This window comes from Lynx rufus, unplaced genomic scaffold, assembly GCF_022079265.1.
Source record: "Lynx rufus isolate CCGP_SWC_20201006 ecotype Redwood Valley unplaced genomic scaffold, mLynRuf1.p SCAF_15, whole genome shotgun sequence".
Lineage (NCBI taxonomy): Eukaryota > Metazoa > Chordata > Mammalia > Carnivora > Felidae > Lynx > Lynx rufus.
This window is the reverse complement of record NW_025814829.1, coordinates 64028318-64055642: the sequence shown is the minus strand read 5'-3', so window position 1 is coordinate 64055642 and position 27325 is coordinate 64028318. Positions and strand designations below refer to the sequence as shown.

Here is a 27325-nt window from a genome sequence, read left to right as displayed (position 1 = left end):
ATGCCTCAGCCTCCGCCCGAGCCCGAGATGGGGTCAGAGGCTGCAGCAGACGCCAGCATCTCCCCGCCGGGGCTCGAGGACCGAGCAGCCATCGCCGCCACCGCCGCCGCCGCCGCTGTTGCCTGCGCTGCTGAGACCAGGCTGGAGATGGGTGAGTTGACCCTGGCATCCCAGGGAACCCGCTCCGCAGCCCCTCCATCCACGCCCTCCTCCCGGCCCTCCAACTCCATCTCCGCGCTCCGGGCATAACCACCCTCCCACGACGTCAGGGCTCCCACAGCCCACTCCCTCCCTGAGCGTGACCTTTGGGGTAGGAGTGGGAGCCCCGGGCCCGGGGGTTGGGGGCGTGGAGACAGAGAGGTGAGGGCCGGATGCCAGGGAGACTACTGGATGCCAGGGAGACTGTAGGGCCCCGGGCCTACAGGGGAACTGCGATCAAAGGGCAGGGGGCTCCGATAGGGGAATGGGGTGGGGTCCGGAGCCGGGGAGCCTGGCGGGAGCCGGCACCTCTTCTCGCCTAGCTCGGCCTCCCCTTGACACCGCTCTCGCCCCACACACCCTTCCTGGGGGGGGCCCTCCCCCGCGCCGCGTCCCAGGGTGCAGCTTTGGCGGCCCTGCCTGGAAGGCGGAAGGGGTGGAGGTGGGGGCGTGAGGCGGGGATGTGGGCCGGGCGCGGGGCCGCGAGGCCCGCGATGCCGGGCGCATGCCTCAGCCTCCGCCAGAGCCTGAAATGGGGTCAGAGGCTGCAGCAGACGCCAGCATCTGCCCGCTGGGGCCTTAAGGGCCGCGCAGCCATCCCTGCTGCCGCCGCCGCCGCTGTTGCCTGCGCTGCTGAGACCAGGCTGAAGATGGGTGAGTTGACCCTGACGTCCAGGGTGACCCTAGCCGCAGCCCCTCCATCCCCGCACTCCTGGCCCTCCGCCTCCATCTCTGGGCTCCCGGCACAACCCCTACCCCGCCAAGCCGTCAGGACTCCCACAGCCCCCTCCCTCCCTGAGCCTCACCCTATGGGCGGGAGTGGGAGCCCCAGGACCAGGGTTGGGGGCATAGAGACAAGGATGTGGGGGCGGGATTCCAGGGAGACTACTGGGCTCTGCCCCCCCTCCCCCAACAGGCTGGCCCCAGGACCTTCCCAGGCCCTGGAGGGCAAAGCCTCATGCCTTAGATCCCCTCCCTAGGCCTGGGCAGGGGCAACCCCTAGGCGCTGGGCTCAAAAGGCTCTTTGTGAGCTGTGCCCCCCACTCCCCAAGCCTCCAGCGGGGTCCTGGAAAAGGGCGGGTGCAGAGGCTGGGACTGTGGCTGCTTGTCTGGACCAGGCGGAGGGGCGTGGGGAGAGCACCCCTAGTCCTTTCGTTGGGTTTGGGGCAGGGGGTGGGGGGCGCGTCCAGGCTCATGTGCTTTTCACTGCACTGCCCAGGGTGGGGAAGGGAACCTGGCTGGAGGAGGGCTCTATCAATATCTGCAAATAGTGGGTTCTGGAAGCTGGGTTGGGGAGGATAGCTTGGATGTAAGTCAGAATGGTGGCACCTGAGCTGGAGTGCCATGAGAAGCAGAGGTGGGTCTCAGCCAGCCCTAGTAGCTGGAGGTCACGTGACTCTCCTGGCTCTGGAAGACTCCCTCGAAGGCCTGTGGGCAGGAATACTACCCCAGAGAGACCCCTCCATGGCCCCCCAGAACTGGCACTGCCCCATTCACATAGCACTCCTTGCCACTCCTGGGACACCAGTCATGACCTGCCTTGATGGGGAGCTGTGGATACTGGCGGATCACCTCCCCGGGCAGGGCAGGTACTGAAGATCCAGGCCTCTGGGTGCTGAGGAGATAGGCACAGGGGCTTGGGAAAGTTTGGAAGAGTTTCTGCCAGTCCAGGGAAGAGAGAGAAGTTGCTGGAAGAGTTGGCTTGCTCAGCACTAAAGGGAAGAGCACTCTAGGTAGAGGGAATGGCTGGAGCAGAGGCTGTGAGATGTGAGCACCTGGTCGGGGTGGAGAGTTGTGGAAGGGGGGGCTGGTCAGGCACGGGAGTGACCCATGTGAACGAAGGGAAGAAGGGCCAGGTGGAGGTGAGGTGTCAGGCCATCCCAGCGAGCTGGCACACGCAAGCTCCCAAGGACAGCGAGGAGCTGATGGGGCGGCAGTGCTGCCATCTGGCTCAGCAGCCCCTCTGGAGTCTGCCCAGGGTCCCTGCTGTGGTCAGGGCTGCTTGGCCCACATCTGCCGGTGGCTGGACCACCCCAAGCAAGTCTGCTTTCTGAGTCTCAGTGTCCACATCTGTCAAATGGGGAGACTCCTCCACAGGGTTGTGGGGAGGTCTGCATGAGGTGATGAGTGTAGGGAGCCCAGCCCCTGAGAAGGCCTCGGGAAATCCTTGGCCGCTGTGCCAGTATGTGTACCTGGAAAATGGGGGCATTGATGTCAGCTGGTGGGCCAGGCTAACTTTACCCTGTGGCGATGAGGATCCTGTGAGGGCTGGATGTGACCCAGGGAAGCCAGGGCTGGGGGCCCTACAAGTCCGTGTGATCACGCTCTTCTGGAAGAAGAGAGAAGCAGTGGGTATCGGCCGGGGCAGGGTGGTCCTCCTTAGCCATGGCATTCAACGGACCCTGCTGTGTTCCTCAAGGCCAAAGCCTCTTTGTTCTCCTTGCTGCACAATGCACCCCTTCCTCCTAGTCAGCCCTAGCCCTGCACATGGGGGGCCAGGGCTCCCTTCCAGAAGGTTCTTCAGACACTGAGACCAACAAACGCAATATCTTCCTGTGAGGGGCACTGTCATGGGCAGCCGGGTGGAGAGGACACAGACCTTAGCCCCAGGAGAATGGAATATAGTTGGGCAGCAAAACCAGTTGGGCCTCCATGGTCTTGCGTAGCACTGTGCTGGCTGCTTAGCGGTGTGGGGGGGGGGGGAGGGCCGGGGTTGTGGGGGGTGGGGGGCTGGGCGTTGCAATAATTGCACCTTGGGACAGTCAAGGGCAGAAGTTAAAAGCAAGGACTCCAGATTCAGTGGCCCAGGTTCAAATCTCAACTCTGCCACTTCTTGTGTGAACGTGGACTGGTGACTCTGCCTCTCTGTGCCTCTGTTTCCTTGCCTCTAAAATGGGAACGAGGCACACTAGTGCTATTTGAACAGCTTGGTTCAGTTTCTAGTGGGCATTTATGCCCCCTTTTCCAGAATGGGTCTCCCAGTTCACCCCTGCGTCCTGGAAGACTACACAGCCTGCTCCAGTAGGCGATCGTCTTCCTCTTGTGTGTGAGTCCCTATAGGCGGGGGCCTGCCTTTCTGTGTCCGTTGCTTGGGCAGGGGGCAATGGTGTGCTGGCAACAGGCCCTCTGGGAGAAAAAGGTACCTGATAAACAGCGTTGGCAGGTTTCCATGGTGTAAATCTTCCAGCAAGGCCCATTTGAGGCTTCCAACAGCTTAACCTTCTCGCAGTGGGAGCTGGTCCATGCCAGTTTTAGCACCCAGGCATTCAGTAGGTGCTTAATAAAGGATGGTTGAATAAGGAGAGAAGGCTCCAGAGACTTGGAGAGCTGTCAGGCCATACTGTAGCTGAGAGAGGGAGGCATCCGACAGGCTGAGGCCAGGACAAGAGACCACTCTGAATAAGTAACCCGTGGTGAGATGGAGGGCAGAGGGGAAGGAGGACTGGTGTCCTCCCTTCCTGGGAACCTCTGCACCTCTGACCCTGCGTCACTTCTGCTCTGGATCCTCTTGACCTTGGCCTGGTTTGGGCTGTCTGCACAGAATGACCTAACTGGATCCCAAGCATTAACCTGACAGAGCTCTGAGAAATGGTCCAGACGGGTCTCAAACGTCAGATTCTATTCCCTTGCTTATGCTGTTCCCTCTGCCTGAATGTCTGTTCCACCCACTTCTTCCTATGTGCCCTGAAACTCTGTCACCCTTCAAAAGCCTCCTCCACCCCAAATCCCACAGACCCTCCCCCCCTTCTGCTGTTTCTCTGGCCTTGCAGCCCCTCTCGTGTGTACCCTGCCTGCCCATAAAAATATTAGTAGCTAACATTGCATCTGGACAACAACCTGTGATAGAGGTACTGGGATAATCCTTTTTGCAGATGGGGGAATGGAGGCTCTGTCTTGTTAACGACCACCCATCCTTTGCCTCTCGGCTTCAGCATCCGTTAGTTGTGCAGAGAGGCTCCTTGCTGTGGGCTGGGCAGAGCACCACTTCTCTTTCTTCAGTGTGTTTGCTGTGGCGTGTTCCACTAGGCCGTGAGTTCCCTATCCTATAGGAGCTTGAATGAATGAATGAATGAATGAGTGAATGACTTTCAGCCCCAGGGAGCATCCCTGTTCTTTTACCCATTCCTCCTCCCTTTCCATCCCTGTGGGAGGAGACTGACCCTCCAGAGGGCAGCCTCACACCATGGAGGGATGGTCACAGGGACCTTGCTTAGCCACACCTGCCAGAAGGGAAGGGGAAGTGAGGCTTTGGGCGGGGCTGAAACCAGGCATGGTAGAAGGGTAGTGGTCCGCCCTCCTGTGGTCTAGAGTGGGGCTGACATGGGCCCACAGCACTGCCTGTAACCCAGGAAGTTAACGGGGTCCCAAAATACGTTTTCTTGCACCGCCCCAAGTGGAAATTCCCCTGTTGGTCCACTTATTTTCGTTTTATCTAGAAAAATAAAGTTGGAAATAATCATTCACACACCCTAATTACTCCGTTGTTTTATGAATTTAGAGCCTGTTTGACTCTAGACTTTGGCTCCTGCTGAAGGAGGAATCCCCTGGGAGGGGCAGGGTGAGGTGCCAAGGCAGGAGGCCAGAGCCTGCTCTGACGCTGGGACCTCCTCGGCGTCTGACCTCCAGTTGCCCTCTCCTGGCAGGCTGGGAACTTCCCAGAAGCAGCAGCCCAGATGGGGGTCTAAGCAAGGGAGGGTGGCCAGAGGCAGTCTCCAGGATTCTGATTGACCGGGGCCCATAATGGATGACTTCCCAGGCTGTTCTACCCCACCTTGACCTCTGAGTCATAATTTGCTGCTATTTATCGAGCACTTACTATGTGCTGGGCGCTGGGCCAAGCACTTTGTCGGCATCATCTCAGCTACGCCTGCTAACTTCCCTTGAAGCAGGTACTATTATTCTCCCCATTTGGCAGTTTGAGGGTGCCTGGGGCCCGGGGCACAGGGCCGAGAAGTGGTGGGGCTGCGATTGTATCCAGCCTGTAGGACCCCCATAGCCCGATGGGGCCCCTTGGATAGGCCCCTCAGTCACTCAAAATGGAACGGTCTCTGAAGCCTGGATGCCCGAGACAACCACGTCACTGGTGTCCTGGCCTCCAGGCCACCCTCCTTGTGGCCCTGATTGCCACTCCCTTCTTCCCCATAGTCCTGGGGCTCTGTCTCTGGAAGCCCCGTGTAGCCTCACCTGGGCGGCTTGGGGAAAATACAGACTTCCCAGGCCCTGCCACACCCCGCTGAGTCAGAATCCCACTAGTGGTCAGTTCAGGCAGAGCCAGCTCTGGTCCCATCTGGAACTTGGAACAGCCCAGATCAGTCTCCAGTCTTTGAGCCAAGGCCCACAGGGTGTGGGTGATGGGTCCAAGGTCATACCTGCCAAAAGGACTAGAGCAGAGGCTGTGAGGCTCCTCCACCATGGCCGAGAGGTCCAGGGAATGGGTCAGAGGGATTCTGTCTGTGCGGGATGACCTCTTTCAGAGCCAATAAACCACAGTACCTGGCCCCAAAGGGCCCCCAGGCAAACCCCCTCTCAGAGGTGTCCAGGACTGCTGTGGGGCCTGGTGTGTTATTGCTGTCATGGAAGTTCGAGGCCATACCTGAGTACGGGCAGTGGTCCTGCAGCCACCAGTGGGGTATGTAACAGACTCTGTGGTCTGCCTCCAGGCACAGGCATGTGGGGAGGGCAAAATGCACCAGCACCCCACCCAGACTAGAATCCAGGTGCTGGCTTCCCCCACACACACCTCCCCCACCCTCGCCCCACCCCGCCACTGGGCCTTTGCAGATGCTATCGCTCTGTCTGCAGTGGCCTTCCCCTCCTCTCCTGGCAGGTGCTGGCTCATCCTTTAAGACACCTCCAGGAAGCCCTGCCTGACTCCCACCCCAAGGGCCAGGCTGACCCACCGTGCCAGGATTTCCATCCAGCTGCTCCACAAGATGCTGAGAACCTGGAGGGCCTGGTCTGAGATGCCAGTGGAGTGGACAGGGAAAGCAGCTGTAAGGTGCAGCCCAGTTCAGGCGACTGTCCCTGCAGCCCAGAGAGGAGACCAGGCTGGGGAGCCTTGAGGCCAGATAGCTAGCCAAACGTGCCCATTTCACAGAGGGAACGTTGAAGGCCCGAGGTGCTTGGGACTGACCCAGAGCACCCTGGGGAGTGGTTGGTAGTCCCTTTGTGGCTTGTAAGAGGAGAGCCCAGGGCTATGTGGCCATACCCCTCCCCCACTCCGGTCCCCAGCTGGAGCATTTGTCTGCAGGATCCAGGTCAGGTCTGAGGGGGATGGGAAGAAGCCCAGGAGAGCAAAGTCCCCAGGGCTCAGGTCTGCACTCGGTCTTCCCATGCGGAGGACAAAGCTCCTTAGAGAAAATGCTTGCTGTCCAAAAGCTGGCAGGAAATCCACATCGATAGCTCATTCCAGCAAGAAGGTGCACGGGAAAAAAAGCGTGTGAGAACTTAGGCCAAATGTTAGCCCCAGGGATGGTGGGTGATATTACCCTTCTTTCGCCGTGGTTTTCACATTTCCTAGGTTGTAGGTGAAACCTTTATAACCAGAAAAATGAAGTTACCATGTAAAGGAGAGAGGTCTAAGAAAAGGTGCCCTGAGACCAGCCAGCTCCCCATTCATGAGACTCTGGGGTCACCAAGTGTGAGTGGCTTCCAGAGGGACCCTGCCCCCGGGCCCATCCCCCAGAACAGGCGCGCCTGGGGCAGACAGCTTAGCCTGTGTGTCTCTCTTTCTCGGAATTTGGGTCAGAGAGAGTCCAGACCTGGGCTACTGGGATGTAGCATGCCAAGAATTCCATTCAAACCTCTGCTGTCCTTCCTGTCCTGTGGGTTAGGCCTCAGGGCCCTCACCTTCCCACCTCCACCTGGAAAGCCACCCCACCCCACCCCACCCCAAGATGCCCTCTGCCCCTCCCAGCCAGAGGTGGCCCTAGGGCTATTTGCTTCACCTCCATCCGGGTGCCCAGGTGGGAGTGTAGCACTGTTGACTGCCTTCCTTACTGACTCTGGCTGCGAAGTGCCTTTCCAGGGGGTCCTCCTACAATGTAGTCAAGTTCGACCTCGTGGAAATGGTCTTTGGAATCACAGCTGAGCCTTGATCCTGGGTGAGGATTCGATGTCCGTCTCCCCCATATACCTAGTACAGAGCACCCATTCATTCGGTCAGCTGTCATTCAGCCAAGTGCCAGGGCCCAGGCTAGGTGCCAGGGCACAGCTCTGCTGACTTGAGGGTGTGACGTGTCTGTGTTTTTGAGCACATCACCTGCACGCACACACAGCGTGAGCATCTCTGTCATATGTGAACTCTGGTCTTTGAGGCTGTGACAGTGTGTAATCCTGCCGGGACTCCGGGCACACCTGGTTAATTCATTCTGCAAGTGCTTAACAGACACCCACTAAGGAAGTACCAGGCTCTGACCCCAAAGAAAAATGACCCAAGGTCTCTGTCCTCGGGAAGTGCCATCTTGGGGGCTGTTGCCATGCGGACTGGTGGGGGCAGAAGCCAGCAGGGCTGGGGGTGGTCAGAAACGTGGGCCTGGAGACACAGGGAAGAGTGGGGAAGAGTGTTCCTGCCCAGCTGTGAGTATGATCTCCAGTATCCCCTTCAGCCCAGTGACCTGGGGCCTGGGACAGGCCTCCCCAGCTATTTTCATGCCCTAAAGCAGCCCTGAGGGCCGACGGAACTGGAGCTTCAGGTGGTGACCTGTGGGCTCCGACTGCTGGGGGCTGGGAGAGAATACAGGGAATGAAAATGAAGCATGTGGGCTGGAGAACCTGCCTGGGCTGCAGACCTTTCTGAGAGGCGAACTTGGGGACCAGGCACCAGAACACAGCACCTGGAAAGTAGAACCCCGTGATCCAGACCAGAGAAGCGGGATCACGGAACTCAGAGGAGGAAGATGGAGCAGCAGACCTAGAATGTGGGCCTTCTAGAACCTGGAACACTCAAGTCAGCCAGAAGCTGGGAGATCCAGTCTGTGCCCCCGATGGTCAGTGGGGGAAACTGAGGTCCGGCAGGAACGGGGAGGTCTTGAGCATTGGTGAGCTGCAGTGGCACGCACGTGGTCTCTGCTGAGCCAGGACCTCTCCACAGCTCGCTGCTGCCTGACCTGGGGCGAGTCCTGTCCCCTCTCCAAACCTCAGTTTCCCCCTCTGTGAAATGGTCACGTGATGGTGAGACAAGATGGAGCACTTCACCTGGTGCTCAGGCTCTCCCGGCAAGCTTAGTGGCATTGCTAAGGCCTGGACCCTGGCCACTTGACTCCTGAATGACTCTGTCCCCTTGTGGTGATGGTCTGGTCACTGCTGTTCCTTTCTCTTCTTTCTCACACTCAGTGGGACATTTGGGCACTTGCGGCCCTTTTCCGGAATGCTCTCGGGATCTAGCAGAGGGAAAAGACTAATCAGAGGAGCAAGAACAGACTGGCGGCTCCATATGAAGGAGCAGGCCCCGGTGCCTACAGCCCTGCATGGTGCCCTGTGCCATTTGGTGAATGCTTCTTGAGTGTCCCCCGGTGGAGACAGTCGGGTCCTGAGCCGAGGGCACCATGGCCCCTCGAAGGCAGGGGTGGGCAGAGTTGGATTGGGAAGGGAAAAGAGAAAGGGCTCTATGTTCCAGCTCCACAGAGGCTCCCCAGGCGCACCTGCTCCAGGCCACCTCTCCTGAAGGAGGTGGAAGACCTTGCTTGGGCTCCCAGAGAGCCGGAGCTGTAGGATCTGGGCCAGGAGCAGCCTGGTCACTTCCCCAGATCCCCGTGAGGCGGTGTTACCAGCCCCCGCTTTTCTGCCTCCAAGAGAGTAGGATTCCAGAGATGGGGGCGGGGGGGCAGAACCAGGATCCCAGCCCATCCTTTGAGCCAGCAGCAGCCGGGCATAGTGCCAGGCACTGATGGGGTGAACCAGGGGCGAACTGAGCACCCAGGGGTGAACTGAGATCCCTTCCTGTTTCCCCTCCTTCCTTGCCGGGTCTCCTCCGGACCATCAGCCATCCTGCTCAGAGCGCTTTGAAGGCTGGAGCCCTTCCCCGTGTCTCCGCTCTCCACCACTTCCCTCCCATTGTGGGGGACCCGTCGAGTTCCTGTCCATGAGCCACCTCATCGGGGTGTGCCTTGCCCAGGCAGGACTAGACTTTTTCCAACCCCAGACCAGTTGTGAGAGCCCAGCAGCACTGACTGCAGCTGCAGGTGTGTGGATTTGGGGGCGGAGGGGGTCTGTCGTCAGCACCTCCTTTGCATCAGGCTCTGTGCTGGGGCCCCAGGAGAGTTGCTCAGCACCGTCCAGTGTAGGGTGAGGAGCCCTGCGGGGCAGGCCAGGGGTGAGGCAGCTCAGTCCTTCCTCAGTCTGGGGGAATTGCAGTTCAGCTGAGCCTACCTTGGCAGGGAGTGAAAGATTACACAGAAACTTGGAGCCTCCTAGAGGATTTGGACTTTATCCTGGGAGCAGGCGTTCCAAGCTGAGAGGGACAACATCAGATGTGGCTTTGCTAGGCTCGTGGGGCTCAAGCCAGGAACCCCTTCCCTGGCAAGGCTGCTGCTGATGTCCAGGTGAGCGTGGATGGTGGCACAGGCAGTGTGGGACAGTGGCACAGGGGGCCGGGTGGGACGACGAGTACCTGGGCATTGAAGCGATGTGCCTGGCAATGGGGAGCTCGAGGTCAGCGAGAAGCCAGATTCAGGATGACTGCCGGGCTCCTGGCCTGGGAGACTGGGTGGATGGTCACGTCTCGGGTTATCAGCTCAGGTTTCCGGAACCACAATTTGAGCAAGTTCTTTGTGCCTGGTTTTGCGGCAGAGGGTCCCAGGCAGGATGGGAGCCAACTCTGAGCCCAGGCCTCTGCCCTCTAGCTTGGCCCAGACCCTGCCGGGTCTGCTCGTCTCTCTCCCTTCACCCTACAGCACTTTAGCCTCTTGAGTGCACGGCTGCACCTCGCAACTGTGCCCTCTACACATGGGGGAGCGCCACTCCACTCCTGCTACCTGGGTACACGGGGACCGCCTTCTGCACTGGCTCACCGCCGACCCTGTGCATTGATGTGTCTCATCCTCTCGCTGTGCAAGGGCATTTCCCCCAGGCCACAAGGCGCAGCTCCTGTAACAAAGCCTCTCTGCACTATAGCTTGAATCTGTCACCCTCCTGGCCCTGTGCTAGAGCAGGCTCCATGAGGACAGACGAGGGCTGGGGCACACCCTCCCCTCCCCTCCCCCACCTCAGGCCTGTGGGCTAGAGATGGAGCTGAAGCTCCGTGCTGAAGTGGCCCTTTGTACATTGTCCCCCTGGAGGATGGGGGAGCCTGGTGGGAGGGGCTGGCACTGCCCGACACCATGTGCTGATCTCAGGGGCACTGAGGATCCAGGTGGGGAGTGCGGGAAGTGGGGGGGGCTCACTGGGCCTGGGATCAGGGGAGAACACCGTGCCATGTATGGGCTCGCACTGACCGGGCCTGCCGCCCCACACTAGAGGGTACTTGTCACTCAGAGTCTGTCATCACTTCTCAGGCAAAGTGTGTCATCACGCACCAGTTGTTTAGGGAGCGTCTGCTCCTGGCCAGGCTTTGTTCTAGGGGGTGGGGCTCCACTGTGACCTGTGACCAGTGACTGAGGCTTGCAGGCTTAAGATGACCCTGCTCTCCTGTTGACATTCTGAGCACCAGGGTGTGGGTGGGGGAGACAGACCATGAACAGGTAAACAAGGAGACGGCTAGCTTCCGCTGTGAGTGCTGGGGAGCAGAAGACCTGGGCAGGGGTCAGCCGCTGTAGCTGGAGGGCCAGGAGGGCCCCTCTGAGCAGGCAGCCACATTCCAGGCCTAGGAGCAGCCAGTGGGAGGACCCTGAGACGGAAAGGTGGGGACCGTGACTGGAGCCGAGTGGACGAGGGCGGCGAGGGCAGCAAAGATTCGAGGACCAGATTGGCGGGGTCTGTGGGCCCAGAGAGGAGTTTGGATTTCATTCTGAGGGAGACTAGTGCGCGATCGTGTCGAGGGGAGGGTCTTGTGGGAGGAGGTTGGGTGGGGTGGGGGAGGGGGTACGTGGCCTGGTGGGGACTTTGCAGTGACAGAATTTGTGGGGCTCGGTGCCAAATGAAAATACAGTCCCTGAGGGGCACCTGGGTGTCTCGGTGGTTTAAGCATACGACTCTTGATTTCTGCTCAGGTCAGGAGTCCAGGGTTATGGGATTGAGCCCTGCGTCTGGCTCCGCATCGAGCCTGGAGCTTGCTTAAGATTCTCTCTCTCTCTCTCTCTCTCTCCATCTGCCCTCCCCACTCTTGTGTGCGATCTCTCTCTCTCTCTCTCTCTCTGTCTCTCTCTCTCTCTGTCTCTCTCTCTCTCCCAAATAAAATAAAATAGAGGCACCTGGGTGGCTCACTTGGTTGACCACTTCAGCTCAGGTCATGATATCGAACTTCGTGGGTTTGAGCTCTGTGTCAGCCTCTGTGCTGACAGCTCAGAGTCTGGAGTCTGCTTCAGATTCCACATTTCCCTCTCTCTCTCTGCCCCTCCCCTGCTCACGCTCGGTCTCTGTCTCTCAAAAATAAACATAAAAAAAGATAAAGTAATGAAAAGAAAAAAACGAATGAAATCACAACTATATTCAGTTAATCTGAGAAATGCAAAGTTTGTTTAACATGAGCAAATGATGTAATTCCCCACATTAACAAATACTTTATTTTATTTTTTATTTTTACTTTTTTAATTTAATTTTTTATTTTTCAGAATTTACATCCCAAATAGTTAGCATAGAGTGAAGCAATGATTTCAGGAGTCGATTCCTTAGTGCCCTTGACCATTTAGCCCATCCCCCCTCCCACTACCCCTCCAGCAACCCTCAGTTTGTTCTCCATATTTGTGAGTCTCTTCTGTTTTGTCCCCCTCCCTGTTTTTATATTATGTTTGTTTCCCTTCCCTTATGTTCATCTGTTTTGTCTCTTACAGTCCTCATATGAGTGAAGTCATATGCTTTTTGTCTTTCTCTGACTGACTAATCTCACTTAGCAGATTACCCTCCAGTTCCATCCATGTAGTTGCAAATGGCAAGATTTCATTCTTTTTGATTGCTGAGTGATATTCCATTGTATCTAGGTACCACATCTTCTTTATCCATTCATCCATCGATGGACATTTGGGCTCTTTTGCATACTTTGGCTATTGTTGATAGTGCTGCTATATACATGGGGTGCATGTGTCCCATCGAAACAGCACACCTGTATCTCGTGGATAAATGCTTAGTAGTGCAATTGCTGGGTCGTAGGGTAGTTCTATCTTTAGTTTTTTGAGGAACCTCCATACTGTTTTCCAGAGTGGCTGCACCAGCTTGCATTGCCACCAACAATGCAAAAGAGATCCTCCTTCTCCACATCCTCGCCAACATCTGTTGTTGCCTGAGTTGTTCATGTGAGCCATTCTGACAGGCAGAAGGGGTTAGCTCAGTGTGGTTTTTATTTTTATTTCCCTGATGATGAGTGATGTGGAGCATTTTTTCATGTGTCAGTTGGCCATCTGGATGTCTTCTTTGGAGAAGTGTCTATTCATGTCTTTTGCCCATTTCTTCACTGGATTATTTGTTGTTTGGGTGGTTGAGTTTGAGAAGTTCTTTGTAGATTTTGGATACTAACCCTTTATCTGATATGTCATTTGCAAATACCTTCTCCCATTCTGTCAGTTGCCTTTTCGTTTTTCTAATTGTTTCCTTCACTGTACAGAAGCCTTTTTGTCTGATGAGGTCCCACTAGTTCATTTTTGCTTTTGTTTCCCTTGCTTCCGGAGACGTGTTGAATAAGAAGTTGCTGCGGCCAAGATCAAAGAGGTTTTTGCCTGCTTTCTCCTTGAGGATTTTGATGGCTTCCTGTCTTGCATTGAGGTCTTCCATCCATTTTGAGTTTATTTTTGTGTAAGAAAGGTGTAAGGAAGTGGTCCAGGTTCATTCTTCTGCATGTCGCTGTCCAGTTTCCCAGCACTGCTTGCTCAGGAGACTCTCTTTATGCCATTGGATGTTCTTTCCTACTCTGTGAAAGATTAGTTGGCCATACGTTTGTGGGTCCATGTCTGGGTTCTCTATTCTGTTCCATTGATCTGAGTGTCTGTTCTAGTGCCAGTACCATATTGTCTTGATGATTACAGCTTTGTAGTATAGGTTGAAGTCTGGGATTATGATGCCTCCTGCTTTGGTTTTCTTTTTCAAGATTGCTTTGGCTCTTTGGGGCCTTTTCTGTGTCCATACACATTTTGGGGTTATATGTTCTAGCTCTGTGAAGAATGCTGGTGTTACTTTGATAGGGATTGCATTGAATATGTAGATTGCTTTGGGTAGTATCGACATTTTAACAATATTTGTTCTTCCTATCCAGGAGCATGGAATCTTTTTTCCATTTTTTTTTTTTGTGTCTTCTTCAATTTCTTTCATAAGCTTTCTGTGGTTTTCAGTATATACATTTTTCACCTCTTTGGTTAGATTTATTCCTAGGTATTTTGTGGCTTTTTGTGCAACTGTAAATGGGATCGATTTCTTGATTTCTCTTTCTGTTGCTTCATGTTGGTGTATAGGAATGCGATTTCTGCACATTGATTTCATATCCTGCAAATTTACTGAATTCAGGAATCCATTCTAGCAGTTTTGTGTGGCATCTTTCGGGTTTTCCATATAGAGCATCGTGTCATCTGCAAAGAGGGAAAGTTTGACCTCCTCCTGGCTGATTTGGATGCCTTTTATTTCTTTGTGTTGTCTGATTGCAGAGGCTAAGACTCCCAATACTATGTTGAGTAACAGTAGTGAGAGTGGACATCCCCGTCTTGTTCCTGACCTTAGAGGGGAAACTCCCATTTTTCCCCACTGAGGATGATATTAGCATTATGATCTAGAGGTATGCTCCTTCTCTCCCTCCTTTCTTGAGGCTTTTTATCAAGAAAGGATGCTGTATTTTGTCAAATGCTTTCTCTGCATCCATTGAGAGTGTTATATGGTTCTTGCCCTTTCTTTTATTGATGTGATGAATCACGTTAATTGTTTTGCAGATATGGAACCTGCCCCGCATCCGAGTTATAAATCCCGCTTGGTCGTGGTGAGTAATACTTTTCATGTATTGTTGGATCCGGTTGGCTAATATCTTGTTGAGAATTTTTGCATCCATGTTCCTCAGGGAAAGTTGTCTATAGTTCTCCTTTGTAGTGGGGTCTCTGACTGGTTTTGGAATCAAGGTAGTGCTGGCTTCATAGAAAGAGTTTGCAAGTTTTCCTTCCATTTCTATCTTTTGGACCAGTTTCAAGAGAATAGGTGCTAACTCTTCCTTATATGTTTGGTAGAAATTCCCCCTGGAAAGCCATCTGGCCCTGGACTCTTGGTTTTTGGCAGATTTTTGATTACTAATTCGATGTCCTTACTGGTTATGGGTCTGTTCAAATTTTCTATTTCTTCCTGTTTCAGTGTTGGTAGTGTATATGTTTCTAGGAATTTGTCCATTTCTTCCAGATGACCCATTTTATTGGCATATAATTGCTCATACTATTCTCTTATTATTGTTTTTATTTCTGCTGTGTTGGTTGTGATCTCTCCTCTTTCATTCTTGATTTTACTTATTTCGGTCCTTTCCTTTTTTCTTCTTTGACCAGACTGGCTAGTGGTTGATCAATTTTGTTAATTCTTTCAAGGCACCAGATTCTGGCTTGATTGATCTGTTCTACTGGTATGTTTGTGGGTTTGTTTGTTTGTTTGTTTGTTCGATAGCATTAATTTCTGCTGTAGTCTTTATTATTTCCTGTCTTCTGCTGGTTTGGGTTTTATTTGCTGTTCTTTTTCCAGCTCCTTAAGGCGTAAGGTTAGGTTGTGTATCTGAGATCTTTCTTCCCTCTTTAGGAAGGCCTGGATTGCTATATATTTTCCTCTTATAACCGACTTTGTTGTGTCCCAGTGGTTTTGGGTTGTGGTGTTATCCCTTTCATTGACATCCATATATTTTTCCATTTCCTCTTTAACTGCTTGGTTGGCCCATTCATTCTTTAGTAGGATGTTCTTCAGTCTCCAAGTATGTGTTACCTTTCCCAATAGTTTCTTGTGGTTGATTTCGAGTTTCATAGTGTTGTGGTCTGAAAATATGCATGGTATGATCTCAATCTTTTTGTACTTACTTAGGGCTGATTTATGTCCCAGTATATGGTCTATTCTGGAGAACGTTCCATGTGCACTGGAGAAGAAAGTATATTCTGCTGGTTTAGGATGAAATGTTCTGAATATATCTGTTAAGTCCATCTGGTCCAGTGTGTCATTCAAAGCCATTGTTCCCTTCTTGGTTTTTTTTTTCTTTTGATTAGATGATCTGTCCATTGCTGTGAGTGGGGTGTTGAAGTCTCCTACAATTATGGTATTACTATCGATGACTTTCTTTATGTTTGTGATTAATGATTTACATATTTGGGTGCTGTCACATTTGGCGCATAAATATTTACAATTGTTAAGACTTCTTGGTGGATAGACACCTTGATTATGACATAATGCCCTTCTGCATCCCTTGATGCAGTCTTTATTTTAAAGTCTAGATTGTCTGAGATAAGTATGGCTATTCTACCTTTCTTTGGTTGACCATTAGCATGATAGATGGTTCTCCATCCCCTTATTTTCAATCTGAAGGTGTCTTTAGGTCTAAACAGGGTCTCCTGTAAACAGCATATAGATGGACCTTGTTTTCTTATCCATTCTGTTACCCTATGCCTTTTGATTGGAGCATTGAGGCCACTGACATTTAGAGTGAGTACTGAAAGATATGAATTTATTGCCATCATGATGCTTGTACACTTGGAGTTTCTGGTGGTGTTCTCTGCTTTCTAATCTTCGTTGCTTTTGGTATGTATATATATATATATATATATATGTATATGTATATATGTGTGTATGTATATATATATTTCTTCAACTTTTCTTCCCTCAGAAAGTCCCCCTTAAAATTTTTTGCAGGGCTGGTGTAGTGGTCACAAATTCCTTTAATTTTTGTTTGTCTGGGAAACTTTTTCTCTCTCCTATTTTGAGTGACAGCCTTGCTGGATAAAGAATTCTTGGCTGCATTTTTTTAATATTATTTATTTAATGTTTATTTATTTTTGACAGAGAGAGAGAGAGACAGAGACAGTGAGACAGAACATGAGCAGAGGAGGGCAGAGAGAGAGGGAGACACTGAATCTGAAGCAGGCTCCAGGCTCTGAGCTGTCAGCACAGAGCCTGACATGGGGCTCGAACTCACATACTGCAATATCATGACGACAGCCAAAATCGGACACCTAACTGACTGAGCCACCCAGGCGCCCCTGTATATTTTTCTGATTCAGCACACTGAATATATCCTACCACTGTTTTGTGGATAGGTCTGCTGCAAACCTGATCTCTCTTCCCTTTTAGGTCAGGGAACTTTTTTTTTTTCCCTTGCTGCTTTCATGATTCTCTCCTTGCCTGAGTATTTTGTGAATTTGACTATGATATGCCTTGTTGATGGTCGGTTTTTGCTGAATCTAATGGGGGGTCCTCTGTGCTGCCTGGATTTTGATGTCTGTGTCTTTCCCCAGGTTTCGTAAATGTTTTCCACTATGATTTGCTTACATAACCCTAATACACACATATCTCTCTCTTCCACTTCTGGGACCTCTATGATTCTGCTGTTGTTCCTTTTTAATGAGGCACTGGTTTCTCTACTGCTTAAATCGTGCTCTTTTGCCTTAATCTCCCTCTTTTTTTTCTGCTCCGTTATTCTCTATGAGTTTGTCCTCTATATCGCGGATTCTCTGTTCTGCGTTGTCCATCCTTGCCGCCACTGCATCCATCCGTGATTGCAGCTCAGTTATAGTATCTTTAATTTCATTCTGGCTATTTTTTACTTCTTTTATCTCTGCAGAAAGGGATACTAATCTATTTTCGACCCCAGCTAATATTCTTATTATTGTGATTTTAAATTCTGGTTCAGACATCTTGCTTGTATCTGTGTTGGTTAAATTCCTGGCTGTCGTTTCTTCCTGCTCTTTCTTTTGGGGTAAACTCCTGCTGAATTCTGTGGTTCAGGTTGTGCAGATTGTTGTGTTACTCCTCCGATCAGTGTTCTAGGTGTGTAGGATGGTTTCGTGTTGGCCTGGCTGTATTTCATGGATGAGAGACACACACAAAACTTCCATGCTCTTCCGCCATCTTGGCCCCACCCCCCATTCACGAATATTTTAAAAACGTATCTCAGGGTGCCTGGGTAGCTCAGTCGGTTAAGCATCCAACTTAAGCTCAGGTCATGATATCACAGTATGTGTGTTTAAGCACCATGTGGGGTTCTCATTGGGCTCGCCACTGTCAGCGCAGAGTTTGCTTCAGATCCTATCTCCCTCTCTCTCTGCCCCTCCCCTGCTGGCTTGCTTGGTCTCTCTCAAAAATAAACAGTTAAAAAAATTATCTCAATAGATGTGAAATAAACATCTTTTCACATTCAATATTCATTCATGACAGAACTTAGAAAACTAGTATTATAAGGGAACTTCCTTAATATACTTGCAGCAGAAAGACCCTAAGTGACCCCATAATATCTGCCCTTGAGTATTGTTACCTTTCTTTATAATTATTTTCTCTTAAGATCTGTGACTTGACTCTAGCTAGTAGAATATGGCAAATGTAAAGGAATATTGCAGATATAATTCAGTTAATTCAGAGTCAATCAAAAGAGGATCATGCTAGGCAAACCTGATCTAATCATGTGAATACACTTCAAGGAGGCCTGAGCCTTCTCTGAAGTGACATTCTCCTTGCTGGCCTCCTAAACTAAGCGGCCGTATTAAGGAAGTCTATGTGGCCAAGAACAAGGAACAGCCTTGCTCTAGGCTGAATATTTGTGTCCCCACTCACCCAAATTCATGTGTTAACTCTTAATGTTCAACGTGATAGTATTCAGAAGTGGGGGATGTGGGAAATGATGAAGTCACGAAGGTGGAGCCCTCATGGATGGGATTAGTGCCCTTATAAAGGAGGGCTGTGAGAGCTCCCTTGGCCCTGCGCCAAGCAGGAAGACCAGCGTCCATGAACCAGGAAGCAGGACGTCGCTGTACACTAAATCTGCCAGTGCCTTCATTTTGGACTTCCCAGCCTCCAGAAGGGTGAAAAATAAAACTTACTTTTTATAAGCCTATGGTATTTTGTTAGAGCAGCCCAAAAGGACTAAGACAAGTGTCTGGGAACGCTTAGGACCTAAGCCTCCAACTAGCCAACAACTAGCAAAGAGCTGTGGAAATGAGTCCAGTCATACAGTCACAAGGAAATTCTCTTAAAAACAAACTCAATGGGCTTGGAAGCAGATTCTTCCCCTTTGAAGCGCCCAAATGGGGAAGCGCAGTCTAGCGGACACCTTGGCTACAGCCTTGTGAGAACCTGAACAAAGGACTCAGCTAAGCCATTGCTTAGCTTCTGACCCATAAAAATGTGAGATAAATGCACGTGGCTTTAAGATACTGTGTTGATGGTGATCTGTTATAAACGGCAAGAGCAACCTAAGAGACTAATAAAAGACTTACTTTTAAAAACCCCACTATCTACATAGTTACAGAAAACTACTTTTACATGTTGCAATTTCAAGAAGACATGAACGCTCACTATCCTCACATTTACTCAACGTCATTCTTGTAGTAGGAAAGAAAAAAAATGAAAGCTCTAGGAATTGGAAAAAAAATGCCCCTATTTATAGTTTATATGTCACTGCATGTACCAAATCCAAAAGAATCTGCAGACAAACACTCGAGTAAGAAACAATATATTGTGGGGAATAAGCTTAGATAATTAAAAGACTAGTTCTTTGGAAAAATCAGTATAAGAAATGTCTTTCCTTACAAACTGTTGGCCGATTCGATGCAATTCCAATGAGAAACGGCTTTGGAGAGCTTGCCAAGTTGATTATAAAAGACCTGTAGAGCCCTTCCTTCCTTTCCTCTTTATCATCCCCAACATTTTAGTTCCCAGTCCTAGAAACAGAGGCATGGAGTTGTGGGGGTCCAGAGTGAGGTGTTGGAGCTTAGAATGGGGAAGGCATTACGTGTAGGACAGTCACCCTGCACAGTGTTGGAGCTCAAGTGAGAGCATCCCTGAAAGGTGAATGGTATAGAATAATGAAGTATCACAGACTGAACAGGGTAGGGAGGCATCTGCACAGGGGAAGAATAGCCCAGCGTGGGTTTTCAGAACCTGCAGGGGAGCAAATCATCTGCAGAAGAGGTGGCCTGGCACAGAGTGTCTGAGAAAGGAGATATTTACATGTCTCAAAGTACTTCCCCATAAAATCCTAAATAACTGGAAAGTGGAAAGTTAACATTCCAGGCGAGAAACCTGGCAGATACTACCTCCGGTGGCCAACATTAACATCACCAGTATGGGGACAATTCAAAATTGTAGGTCACATGATAGGATGCAAAGAGTAGGTTGTAGTGATACTCTTGCGAAACATGTATGGTCTGAATTTTACCATAAGGAAACCTAAGAAAAATCCACATTGAAAGACATTCCACATTACTGGAATTTACACATCAAAAGGTTAAAAGTCATGAAAGTCAAGGAAAGACAAAGGAAGTGTTCTAGAGTGAAAGAGACTAAGACATACAATTGAATTCAATACATGGCTCTGAACAGGACCTTCCTTGGTATAACGTATACTACAGATAAGTGTCCAAACTTAAAAAGAATTATGAGGAATAAATGATAGAATTATACCGAACATTTGAACAAAAGAGTTTTAATGGGTGCACTGACTACACACAGATTTTTTTTTTTTTCAGTACTGGAAATGTATTTTCTTTCATAATTTTCTTCATGGTATTTTTTTCTGTAGCTTACTTTATTTTAAGAATAGAGTATGATACATATACAAAAGATTATTGGTAGTAGTAGTGGTTAAGCCTTTGGGGGTCAAAAGTTGTTCATGGCTTTTTGACTGTGGGGGGCGGGGTCAGAGCCGTTAACCCCATTGTTTAAGAGTCAAGTGTATTAGAGTTAATGTTCTTATTGTGAAGGTTGTATGGTAGTTATGTGGAATGTACTGACTTGTAGGATTTAAATGCTACAGGAATCAGGCATCCCATTAGCAATTTACTTGCAAATGGCTCTCGGGCGGGCAGGGGGGGTTCTTTTTTTTTTCTCTCTAATTTTTCTTTTCTCTAACTTTGTTTCTAAAAAGCAATTCAAAAATAAATAAATAAATAAATAAATAAATAAATAAATAGAAAAGGTGAAAAGCCTTAGGCAAATCTTATTTCTCCGTGTGGAAAGAGCTACAAATCAGTGTTTACAATTACAATTATACATAGGTTCTATGGCACTATAAAAAAATTGTAATATGTATAAACATTGGCAATAGCCATAGCAGGAATACATCAAAATAATGTCTAAATCTTTAGGCCCACATATAGTCATAAAAATTGGAAAATACAAAAAGCCATCCATGAACACTACTGAAGTATTAATGGCAACTTGGTTGTTTGGGTGCTGTTCAAACAGCTGGTAGTGGAGCACTCTGATGTATTTGAAACCCTCTAGTGCTGGTTTCCACGTACAAAATGTGCTTAAAAGTTAATGAGATGCCAAGAAACATAGTTTAAAATATTGTAAAGATTTTCATTACACACATATGATACAAAAACATTTTCCTTTAATCAAGACTTTACCATATAGTGTGTTCAATTGGGAAACAATGAAAATGTTTGGTAAGCATCCAGTAAATTTTTTCTATTTATTTTTCAAATCATATAATTTTTGTTCAAAATCTGTACATATTCTCGTGATGCTTTCCATACTGGATCTTGATTTAGAATTGAATCATCAGTAGATACTAAAGGAGTTCTACAGGATCCTCATTCAAATTCGGTAGCAGCTGAAAAGGAAAAGAAAAATTATCTTCTTTCTCCAAAATAATTTTCACTACAACTGATGAAAAAAAAAAGAAGAAAAGAAAAAGAAAAGGAAAAGAAAAAAAGAAAGTTGGGGCCTTTATGAGTGTTAAGAAAAATGAAAAATACCTACGTACAACTGCAATATGAAACCCAAGGTTAGTATTAAATATATTTTGCTCAGGGTTGCACACTGAACTAATTGCTATTGTGGATAAATATCAGAGTTTCTGGTTTTTTCATTACAAGGTGAAATTACAAGATGAGGACACAGTCCACCCTGAACAATCATAAACTATAAACGGAAAAATCAAACAGGCATTTCCGAACAGTGCCAAGTATACAGATGTAAGTGACAGGTATAAAACACAGCACTACTGGAACATACGGAAGGGACATCCCAGTTTTGTGTCAATATTGTCTGCTCTTTGGTGAAGGTGATATGTCAGCTGATACCTGAAGGACAAGGAAAAAGTATGCTAGGGAGAGGGAAGAAGCACATACAAAGAGCTAGAAGTGAGGAAGAACACTTGTGCAATTGTGAGTAGTTTAGTTTGACAAGGTGCTAGAGCAAAGCAGCAGAGTAGGGCAAAGAGTGAGAGACAAGGCTGAATGATCTGGCAAGAAGCAAACTGATTTGGGTGTTTTCATTCCATGCTAAGGAATTTGAAGTTTTACCCAAGGGCAAAAGCAATGACAAAATCAATTTGTGATGATTGAAACCCGTTACCTGTCAATGGCAGCTATATGACCTCTAATTACTTAACCAAGCATTACTAAGATGACTTTGGCATTTTGGGTCTTCTATCACTAGCAGAAATGACAATTTGATAAAGCACACCTTTTCTGAGACTTGTGCAGGTTGACAGTTCCATAGGGATGGCACCAGTGAAGGAAGATTGTCGCCAGAAATAATAACAGATACAGACTTAGGGAGATTGAAAAAACTTCTTTAACGTTTATTTATTTTGAGAGAGAGACAAACCACAAGCGGGCAGGGGCACAGAGAGAGGGAGACACAGAATCTGAAGCAGGCTCCAGGCTCCGAGCTTTCAGCACAGAGCCCTCTGTGGGGCCTGAACCCACCTGAGCTGAAATCAGTCGCCCAACCGACTGAACCACCTGGTTGCCCCTAGACTTGTGGGAGATTTTAAAAGAGCTATGACACATGAGGACTAAATGAGGAAGAAGTGTGTTCTTCATTATGCTCATGCTTTTACATTTTTTATTACATATGTACAAAAAATGTGAATGTAGCATCTATTCTCCAAACAATGGAAAGGGATGCCATTTACTATTTATAGTTTATCTCAGAAATCAATGATATCTACCTTCATACATTTTGGCAACATACCTTCTTCTAGTTCTCTGGTTATTCTTTCCTCCAACTCCTGCCGCATCTGAAATAAGCCAAATATTATTTAGAATGTGTAAGGTAAACAAAAGACATGGTAGGGATTATATATAGCTTAGGACATGTGGTCTTGAACTAATACTTGTAGAGATTAAACCAAAGTTAGGGATTGCTTAAACAGAAAAACTATCACATGAATAAAATAAATTCCTACCTATTTTATTTTAGTTTTAGATAACGGAGAACAGATACATACATACACGCACACACACACACGTATATATGTATACATATATATACATATATACATGTGCGTGTATACGTATATATAATATGTGTATGTTATATATATATTATGTGTATTATATTAATATATATAATATGTGTACATTATATATATATATAGTGTTATTTATGTGAGTCTGATAAAAAGCACAATTAATATTGATCTATTGAATATGTATAATCTCTGAAACGTGATGTTGGATCTTACTGGGACAAAAAAGTTTAAACTAGAATCATATTGTATACTGAATTATTACTTGGAAATGATTAGAAATACTGCCATTTATGAAAGTTTAATCAGTTTTTTACCTTAATGAATTGTTCCTTAAAATGGGCTTTCCATTTTTTTCACTTGTAGAAAACCAAAATTTGAAGGAATGCTTTTTGCTGTTAATTTTTCAGGACTGACTCTTAAATACATATAAAATGAAGAAAGTGGGACTGTCTTAATGTCATGTGGAAATTCTACTGGCAAAAATTGAGTAAAAATGTTTTGGTATCTGTATTATGACTAAAACACTTATTTCCTTTCATATGCACACAAAGATTTCAGAAAATCGCTTTGAAGAAGGGAAAAATAGGGGGTTACAACAGTTTCCAAACTTAGCTTCTGATTTATAACTTTCTCCATTAGCGATAAGGAAAACAACATACAATTTTCAATTGTAACTTTGTTTCCTTTCTCCAAATTAGGACCAAGTTTTGAAACACTTGACTTATTAAAGTTATGGTTATCCACTTTGAAATGTGTACGAATATTTCCAACTACAGGTGACCCATGAATAACACAGGGGTGGGGTACAGTCAAAAACCTGTATATAATTTTTCATCCCCCCAAAACTTAATTACTAATAGCCTACTGTTGACTGGAAGCCTGACCGGTAAAATAAACAGTCGATTCATACATGTTTTATACAGTAGAATAAGCTAGGGCGAAAAATGACATTGAGAAAAACGGAAGGAAGAGGAAATACACTTACAGTACTGTACAGTATCCAAAAATAATCCATGTGTAAGTAAAGTAGACCCACACAGTTCAAAACCATGTTGGTCAAAGGTCAACTGTATATTACAACTGTTCCTGTCTAGAATGTACTTATTTACATCTTTCTTAGACAAGGTAGCCTCTCCCTGAATGCCCCAAACGGGCTCCAAAATAGTGTACAGAACATAATCAACACTGTGGTGATAAGGATTCCAATGTCTTTACAAATTTAGGTGTGAGGACAAATGTTTTGGCTGACATGCTTCCCAATATTTTCAGAGACTGTTTTCCCTAATACCTTTTTTTAATTGAAGTATAGTTGGCATACAATGTTACACTAGTTTTTCAGTATGCAAATTCAGATTGGACAATTGTATACACTATGCTATGCTTGCTACCATACGTGTAGTTACCCTCTGTCACCATACAACATTAATACAATATTATTGACGATATTCCATATGCTGTATTCTTCATTCCTGTGACTTATTTACTTTATAACTGGAATTTGTACCTCTTACTCCCCTTCATCTATTTTGCCCATACCTCTCTACCCACCGCCCCTCTAGCAACCACCAATTTGTCCTCTGTAGTTATGATTCTGTTTGTGCACTTGTTTTGTTTTTTTTATATTCCACATGTAAGTGAAATCAGATGGTATTTATTTGTCTTTCTGCGATTTATTTCCCCTCGCATAATACCCTCTACGTCTATCAATGTTGTCACAAATGGCAAGATCTCATTCTTTTTGATAGCTGAGCTATATTTCATTGTATACATATTACACATTGTCTTTATCCATTCATCTCTCCATGGACACTTAGGTTGCTCCCCTATTTTGGTTATCGCAAATAATCTTTCCATGAACATAGGGATGCATACAACTTTTCAAATTAGTGTTTTCATTTTCTTTGGGTAAATACGCAGTAGTGGAATTAATGAATATCTATTTTTAAGTTTTTGAGGAACCATAACACTTTTTTGACAATAGCATTATATTCAGGCCTTATAAAATGAATGGGACAACATGACTATACCAGACTTATAAAACTAATAACTCAATACCAGATGATGGGGGAAGGCTTTATTCAAACAATTTTATATTACCATTAATAAATACAATATAAAATATAAACCACGTTTTTTATATGACATGACTTAAGGAGCTACCAAGGTAATGTTGCATCTTTTCCCCAAAAGCTCTTTTCCTAAATATTTACCTCTGTGACCTTTATGTTTATATCTAGGTAAAAACTGTGTTTCGATGGTGAAAATAGCTTTCAAGTCCATGAATAAGAACACATGTGTAGTTTTGTGTATACCTTTCCAGTGATCAGAAATATAAGAGGGTGAGAAAATTATACACAGAAAAACTATATATCAGCAAATTTTAATTCAAAGAACATTTTTAAAGGATTTTTAATTAGAAGGATTTTCTCATTAACTGTTAACATACAATTATGGCCCATAGAAATCTAAGGTTCGGTTGGGGACACTGCAGGATTGAGGGACAAGGAAGTCACAGCCGTAGTCTCCATCTCTTCTTTAGTTAGACAGCTCTACTTCTCTCTGTTTTACACAATACAGCTTAATGCAAAAAAAAAAAACTACGTTCTACTGTTCAAAAAAAATTATTTTGAAGATATAAAAGTAACTAATTTAGTCAAAATCCCGAATTTTGCGTAATAGACAAAAAGGTCTCAGAGAGAGTGTACTTTGCCTGAGGTCATGAAACCAACTAGATGCAGACCAGGAATACACTTGTGGTCTTACCAAGCCTACAGTTCTATGCCAGTTACTTCCTCATAGTCAGGAAAAATACGTGTATTTTAAGTATAACTCAGAGAAAACGAATACATAAAACTTTGCCACGTGGCTCAGTAATGCTTAGGTATGAGGCACACAATAGTAGCTCTCTAACTAAATTACAAATGTTAAAGTCATGAATGAAAATAAAGGAACAGAAATTATGTTAACTCCTTTTAGTAGCCGTCAATTTTTAAGCACAACTTTTTAAATTTTTTTTAAATTTTTTTTAACGTTTATTTATTTTTGAGACAGAGAGAGACAGAGCATGAACGGGGGAGGGTCAGATAGAGGGAGACACAGAATCTGAAACAGGCTCCAGGCTCTGAGCTGTCAGCACCGAGCCCGATGCGGGGCTCAAGCTCAAGGACTGCGAGATCATGACCTGAGCTGAAGTCGGCCGCTTAACCGACTGAGCCACCCAGGCACCCCAAGCACAACTTTTTTAAACCACAGGACAGAGAACTTGAAAGAGAAAATCTTTAGGTGAAGCAAGCAAGCTGAAACTGAGGAAATTCTTCCTGAAAGCATTATTTATTCCTTCCAAAGAAAATTTGTTTTGTCAAAATCGATCAACAAATGAGTGAACCCATGGTGTGGTTATTTATAGCAAAATTTAAAACCCAACACAGATTTCTCCTTCCCTTCTAGCATGCTTCTGTCTAACCTCTCATCATTCGTTGGTATGTACAAAAGACACAATTCACTTTATTTATAATTTAAATCCAGTCGGAAATTATAGGTGAACCTTCACTTCTCACATGTGGACTTATCTCTGTCTCCCTCCCGACGGGAAGGGAGACTCACCTAACGGGTGAATTTGGGAGACGGAGCTAAGCAGTGCTTATGTGTTTCTGGATCTCCTCTTTGAAAAGATGTGCCTGCCCACAGTAACATGAATTTGGGTCTGCTCTCAGCTCTGTGGTAAGCACCCGGCCCCCGGGGTGGGGGTCAAGCATTTGTTTCCTCAATTTACAACTGTGTGGGGAAGTGCCCGATTTGGGAGGAAGCCCAAAGTGGCTAACATAACCTAAATCGTATCCTCCAATTTGTTAGTGTTTATTAGTAATAAAGCTACTAAGTTTCTCTCCATCTCCCTGTCTCCTGTGTTCTGAATTTAGAAAGAGAAGAGCAGGGTTACTTGCCGCCTACCCAGTGTCACCTGTCACAGCTCCACCAAGAAAAATGACTAGACGACACTTACAGAAACATTCTCTTCTTCCTTGACTTCATAATTAACGTACATTGTTCAAAAGCATCGCTCACTCGAAAGAGAGAAAAAGTTGAAAGGAACCGTTTTAAGAACAAACATAGAAAGTCAGACAAACCGAGGACACAGAGGAATACATTCCAAATGAAAGAACATGACAAAACCTAAGAAAAAAAACTAAGTGAAACAGAGATAAGTAATGTACCTCATAAAGAGTTCAAGGTAACGGTCAGAAAGATGCTCAGTGAACTCGGGAGAAGAATGAATGGATCCAGTGATAACATCAACAAAGAGATAGAAAATATAAAAAAGAACCAATCAGAGCTGAAGGATACAATAACAGAAATGACAAATACACTAGAGGGAATCAACAGCAGATAAGAAGATGCAGAAGAACAGATCAACAATTTGCAAGACAGGGTAGTAGAAATCATCCAAGCCGAAAAACAAAAAGAAAAAAAGAATTTTAAAAATGAGGCTAGGTTAAGGGACCTGTGGGACAACATTCAGTGTAATAATACTTGCATTCAAGGGGATCCAGAAAAAGAAAAGACAAAGGGGCAAAGAACTCATTTGAAGAAATAAAAGCTTCATTTTAAAAATTCAAATATTTGCTT

General features: G+C 47.0%; 1 long non-coding RNA gene across 1 annotated transcript; it reads left to right on the top strand.

Annotated features, from left to right (window-relative positions):
• Nucleotides 1–804: 804 nt before the first annotated feature.
• On the top strand, nt 805–21063 carry LOC124510335 (uncharacterized). The gene is made up of 3 exons (XR_006961679.1): nt 805–852; nt 14202–14248; nt 20991–21063. It is a non-coding gene; the product is annotated as an uncharacterized LOC124510335 (long non-coding RNA).
• Nucleotides 21064–27325: the final 6262 nt, after the last annotated feature.